This window comes from Corvus kubaryi, unplaced genomic scaffold, assembly GCF_017639235.1.
Source record: "Corvus kubaryi isolate FWS band 111438036 unplaced genomic scaffold, C.kubaryi_AGA036_p1.0 37300, whole genome shotgun sequence".
NCBI classification, from domain to species: domain Eukaryota; kingdom Metazoa; phylum Chordata; class Aves; order Passeriformes; family Corvidae; genus Corvus; species Corvus kubaryi.
Window position 1 is genome coordinate 19,001,860 of NW_024581093.1, and position 6,358 is coordinate 19,008,217.

Sequence of the window (6,358 nt, forward strand, 5' to 3'; positions counted from 1 at the left end):
CCTGCCGCGCCCCCGGCGCATCTTCCCTCGCCGCGGCGCGGGCGGGGCCGGCCGGGGCCGCCGCCTTTCCAGGGGTGCTCTCGCCTCTCAAGTTTGACACGTTCCGGCGGCGCCCGCCGCTCCCCGCCGCCCCCGCGGCCGCCGGATCGTGCATGGTCTGCAGGGCAGCTCCGCGCGGAGCGGGGCGCTGCGGGCCGAGCGCGCCTGTGACCGCCCTGCGCGCTCCCGGCTCCCGCATCCCGAGCCTCTGCCCGCGCGGCTCCCAGCGGGATGTTGCACCCCCGAGGGGCACCTTGCGGGGAGCGAGAAAGGTCCCGGGCAGGTTGCGGGGGAGGCCTGTGCGCCCCTGCTGCCGGGTGTCGTCTGGGAGGAACGGAGAAGGGAGGCTGCTCCATATCCTCCGTGCGGATACAAACATCCTGCCGGGCGTCTCCTCCGGGCTGCAATTTGTAGAATATATATGTATTTTGAGACTGGCTGGGAAGATCGGTGGCCCATACTTGCTCCCAAAAGAAGGTTGTGAACGCACACCCCAAGGGCAGACACAGAAGTAATTGGAAGAGAATTGAAGTGATGGTGTTCTCGAACAACAAATTGGAGCAGACACACTTGTAGCCAGGGCATGGTGGGCACCAAGGTGCCTTGACTTGAGCGTGGATACGGACTGTGGAGTAACAGCACAGAAGGGGCCTCTTGCACTCTCTGCTGGCTATTTCCCACCCTAAAATACAGAGAGGCTTTTCCCTCACAACTGTGCAGCAGAATTAAAGAGTCTCATGAAAGCAAAACCAGGGTATGGCTGTAATCCCCAAGAATGGCCTCGGTGGCATGCCTGGCTATTGCTAGTGTAATGAAGTGGCCGTTTAATTAGATTGAATAGTGCCCCCAGAGCCTGGCATCAAGGGGATAGGCTGTGCTCTGCACCCGCTCCTCAACTTGGGAGTGTGGGTCCCAGGAGCTTCTTTTGCTGCCAGGGAGGCACAGAGCAGAGCTTTGGCAGCCCGGAGGCAGCGGGAGCAGGGCTTGCCAACAAACAAAGCCAGACATGCTGCACTGAGTACTCACCACCCACCTTAACCAGACGTTACGTGTGTACAGTGGCAAATGTGTGTACATCCAAAAGATGGATCCTATCTACAGCCCACAGAATAATTTCAGGTGTGTCTTATAAATAAACTATGACATTTTTCCTGTGACTAGGTTAGCAGAAATACATTATACTTAGTCTGCTCCCTAGCAATCAGTTGTTCTAAGTAGGTGTTATTTATTAAAGTATTGATTAGGGACCCAAGTCTGTAGTCCTTAAGCAAGCCAGCTTATTGCTGGTAGGACGGAATATTTGATTGAGAGTTTTGAGATCAGACTTTATGTAATTCTATTGTTGTCGGAAAAGAAGGTGCACGTGACTGCTTTCCAGGGGAAGATGCCACTTGGAGTTCAAAGGGAGAATAACATGTGAAAACTGCAGTCACTGCTTTACCTGAGCCCCTTCTGTCCTGCTCTCTGTGGTGCAGGGTGCATAAGCTGTCACAGCAAAAATACTAAGTCTAACTGGGGAAAGTGAGTTGCATACTATAAACGTAAAACATTGCTTGACGTCTGTTGCTATGGCAGGTGACCGGGGAGAGCCCCGTCCTCCAAGGGCCATCTCCTGCTCGCCTGGCGAAGGAACCTTTCCTGCTACATCTGTGGTGGGCGCCTTTGTGAGCAGGGTGAGCAGAATGGGGCTCTATTCTTTATTCAGGTTGTGTTATGAAAAGTGCTTTAAATGGATGACCTTGAAAACAAAGCCCAAAAAAGAGTCCTGGCACTAGGTCCACTGACAGCGAGTTCTCTGCCCTGCTGCCTGCAGGACTCACAATTATGTTTTTCTTCAATTTTGGCTCCATTACTTACAAAAAAATCCTGTGAATTTGAAAAGTAAGGTATCTTAAACCAACGATTTCTGGGGGTTATTTTTGTGTTTGGAGGATTGATTTTTATTTTTTTCCCTCTCTGTCTCCAATGGAACAGAAGGCAATGTGAATCCCTTTTGTTTACTTCTTTGTTTCTGCTCCTGACTGCTTAATAACATTAGCAGATATGTGTGTGGCTCTGCTGTAGTCTGGGGCTAGTTAGTGGCTATTACAAAGTTAGGAGGAAGAGCAACAATCACAAAGCCTTGGTTTGAGAGGGTAGAATGAACAAAAAGGACAGAGAAAAAAAAAAAAGAAAATATTTATGTAGGACAAGAATATATTTGTTAAATGCGTATGCTAGAACAATAAAAGATTTGTATTCTGTTATTTCTAGGAGATGAGATTTCCAATTATTTTGATTTTAAAACATGTTAAAGCAAATGCAATATTTATTAAAGGAAATCTGTTTTATTAGTTGCACAGACTCAGACACTCTGGGTGCACAGAAACACCCCAGCATATAATCTAGTATTGTGATGTAGTGATGCTAGTACTGTGCTTATAATCAGGATTTCTGATTATCATGCATTGCACACAGTCACTTAGAGTCCTATATAGAATCTAGTTTCTTTTAAGACCGGAAGGAATTGTTTACCTTTGCTTAGTCATCAGCAAATGCAACTTATATTTTCAAAATATTTGCTATGGAAAGATGGAGAACATTTGGGGGTGAGTGAAATTAATTGTAAAATTGTTTTTGGTGCCTAGATACGTGTAAAATGTTTCTGGTGGGAAAGACTGGAAATTATTTATCTTGGTGATTTGGAGCCTGATATTTATAGCAATACTGTTTGAATGCTTTAGGAAAAAAAGATTATTTCTCCCATCCAGCCAATTATTTGAAGAAAAAAGGTCAATTTTTTTTTATACTATATATAGGAAAGCTTATGTTATACTGAGTCTTTATTCATTTCTCAGAAAATAGCACAGGGAAAAATGAAGAGAACATATGGTGTCTTCTATCAGTCAGTCATCATTACTGCTTCTTCACACTATGTCATCACCCCACAAATAGCAAATGAGTATGAATTTCTCCCTGCTGAAAGAGAAAAGAAAAAACTGGTTAGTACAGCCAGGTAAAAAAAATTTAATAAATATTACAATAGCATCAACTGGAACATTATATAAAATATTAATGACAATGAGAATGCAGAGGGAAAACCCTCTAAACTGTCAAACAATAGTATCAAACCTGGAAATGTTGAGCTGGAGCAGAACTCATGAATTTCTCTTGATTTGATAACCAAGCTTGAAATATTGATGGACACAGTCTCTCTTGCCCATTCTTTATGAATGATTCTGTGCTATTTGAGGTGCTCAAACAGACAGAACTCAAATAAGAACAGCAAGGAATGTAATGTAATAGTTTGTCTCTGGGGCACCTATAAAATCCTGAATTTCCTTTTTAAGCAGACATCTAGGAAAAATATAATTTTATTTAATTCCCTGATGTTCCTATTACACTTTAGTATAAAGTTTCCAATTGAAATCCTTATCTGCAAAGCCCTTACGCTATTCTTAGTCTCTTGCAAAGAAATGTATGACAAAGCAACCTTGGAAACAGCTGCCACAGGAACTTAATAAACACCAACACTGGAAACATCCATCCCAGCTTTGAAAGGGGTATTTCAAAATCACCCTTCTCTAGAAGCAGAAAAGGCAGTTGAGGTTTATGGGGAAAAAAGTCTATATTTGTGTGTGTGTGTGTGTGGTGCAACAAAGCAGCAAATTAAGAGCCTGGTATGTCTAAAGCAGATCTGGGCCATATTGTCTCCCAGATCTCTAATCCTTCATTCCCTTTGGATCCTCCCCACAAAATGCAACTCATAACAGGATGCTAATGCACCTGGAATTGAGCCCCATATGTAAACTACATGGGGAGCAAGCTCATTTGCAAGTTCCCCTCATTTTGGCACCCAGCTGAAATAGGTGTGCACAAGGTGCTTGGTAAAACCATGGTTCAAACATCTGCCTATGTAGACTCTTGGGGTAGAGTTAAGTTTCTTCTATGGCCAGTTTCAGGATCTGATTATGTTACTGATGCTGCTTTAGAGTTACCAGACCTGACGGGGGGAACAGAGCTTTTCTCTAAAGACCATTTTCTTAAAGTTGCTTTCACACAATGAGCCAGTCAGGGTGAGCTGGGCAGGCTGAGGTGTGGGACAGTGACAGCGAGGGTCGAGGAAGAGGGGAAAGCACAGAGTAATGCTAGGGATGTAAGAAAGTGGAATAATAGTGAATTTCCTGGGAGCTAACCAAAATTAAGAAAATATGAAATAATTCCATGCACTCTGCCCCTGGAGCAGTGCTTCTGCATAGGTAGTACTTGGCAAGGTTTCTATGGAGAGGCAGTGTCTTCTTCAGACCAAGAAATATCAGTGGGACAAATTGTAGGGTACACAAACCATTCTTTGGGAACAAAATAAAAATCTCTGGAAAAATTATAGAAGCCTCAAAACAGAACTGGAAGAGATGTATTAGATCATATGGTTCATTGTTTGGTAGAAGCAGTAATAAATTGCCCCCTGGAGATAGAGAGCATCAGTTATTTCATAAAATATAGCCAAAGGGCCCAGAAGGAACAATATGGTTTAGAAAGGAAAGCCTGAGAAGCATTTGATTTAGTCTTAAGTGAGAATAGACAGACCTACCAGACTCAGAATCCAAAAATGGCACTCACAGCTACTCCTTGGAAACTCCATCAATACCTTAGAGTAACTGGGAGCTGGAGCTGTTGTGCTCCTTACACTGGGTAGGTGCTGGAAGGGATTCTTTCTGCAGAACAAAGATGTGTGTTGAAATACTCCCCAGAACAACGTATAAGGGTGCAGGGGTTTGGAGTATTTTACTGCTCCTGTTTTTTGTCCATCCTGGAAAAATGGTGGTTTAGATGGAGTAATTGCTGAGGGGTCTTCAGAGGACCAAACCTGAAGGTGATGCTGTTCTCTAAGGACTAATTTGTTGCAGGTGATACAATGTGCTGTTCTAAGTTTGGGTCTTCATGGGGCCTATTCAAATCCCATCAGTGCTGGCATTGGGCTTGGGGCTCTTTAGGATTGGCTTCATTGCCCTGGATGAATTTGCTTTGTCATTTCCTGGGACAGTAAAGCTCAGGGACAGAATTTGTGTGCACCTCATATGCAGCTCTTTATTTTCTGTGTTTGGGCAAGAAATGAAACCATGATGTATCAATATAGTGATGGGCTTTGCTGTACAGCTGTTGTGATGGTGCTGAGCATATTTTTCCAAGTGGATGTGTGGAATAAATCACACTGGAAAGATGAATTGGAGAAAAATATGCTTGATGTTGGCCAGCAAAAGTGATCCTAGTGGGATCATTCCATCACTGAAGAAATGTGTCACAGCTCTTTCATAGGTGGCAAAAACAAGTTCCTTTTTAGGCTGCTGGGAGCAGGGGCAGATCTCCTGACACTTGCATTAATTCTTCTCAATTTTTTGTGTTTCATGAGTTGGTGGTATGAATCAGCAGAGGGGGAGCACTGTGCAGGCATGTAAGCCTGCTCCTGAACCACTGTTCTAAGGACCAACTAAAGCAAAATAACTCCAAAGTAGGCTCTTCCCAGCCTCAGGTTAGGCCTGGCTCCTGATCCCTTATCATGGACCTTCTCTCTCTCCAGCATCTCTCACCTTCTGCTGCTTTATCCCAGGAGCACACCTCTGCAGCATCCATGCTGCCAAAACAAACCTGTCTTTGACCAAACCTTCCTGCCATCTCTTTATTTCTTTGCTGCCTCTGTCTTTTTCCTCTCATGTTACTATTAACAGTTCAACCCTTTTTTTCACATATAATGTGAAGAATTGATTTCGTGTGTGGTTCATGCAGAGGGAGCTAAGCCTGTGAATGAAGCCAATGTTTCTTTTTCTTCATTCTCCCTTTGTTTTGAATCTGTCATGCTGCTTTCAATAAACAATTAAAATAAGTACAAGTATTGTGGTCAAATTGGGATTTCACCTAGTCTGCTTGCTTGAATACCCCTCCTGTGAAATGGGAATGCCATACTCTGGAGCTGCTCTGTGATACATGGTTTCATTACACGGTACCCCTCCTTGTTTCTCCTGCACTTTCGCTGTTTGAAATACTGAGAGGAGCAAAACCAGTGGCAAAGGGGAAGCCATAGGTTTAGGCCTGGCTTTGCATGATCTCGTTGGCTGGGTTTTGTTTGCAAACCCAAAGGTGGTTGAGATTCAGGTCATTTCTCTGAATCCCCCTGCAGTGGTAGGCGTGTGTGAATGCATCAGAGAGGAGAGATAAATGACTCACCCTATGATCCATCTTTATTTCAAATAGTCCTCAGCAAAAGTGAGAGGGTGGCTTTTGTGTTGCAAAACCATGTTGATTTAATTTTTATTCTGCCAAGCCGAGTGTGGTTTGGGAAGAG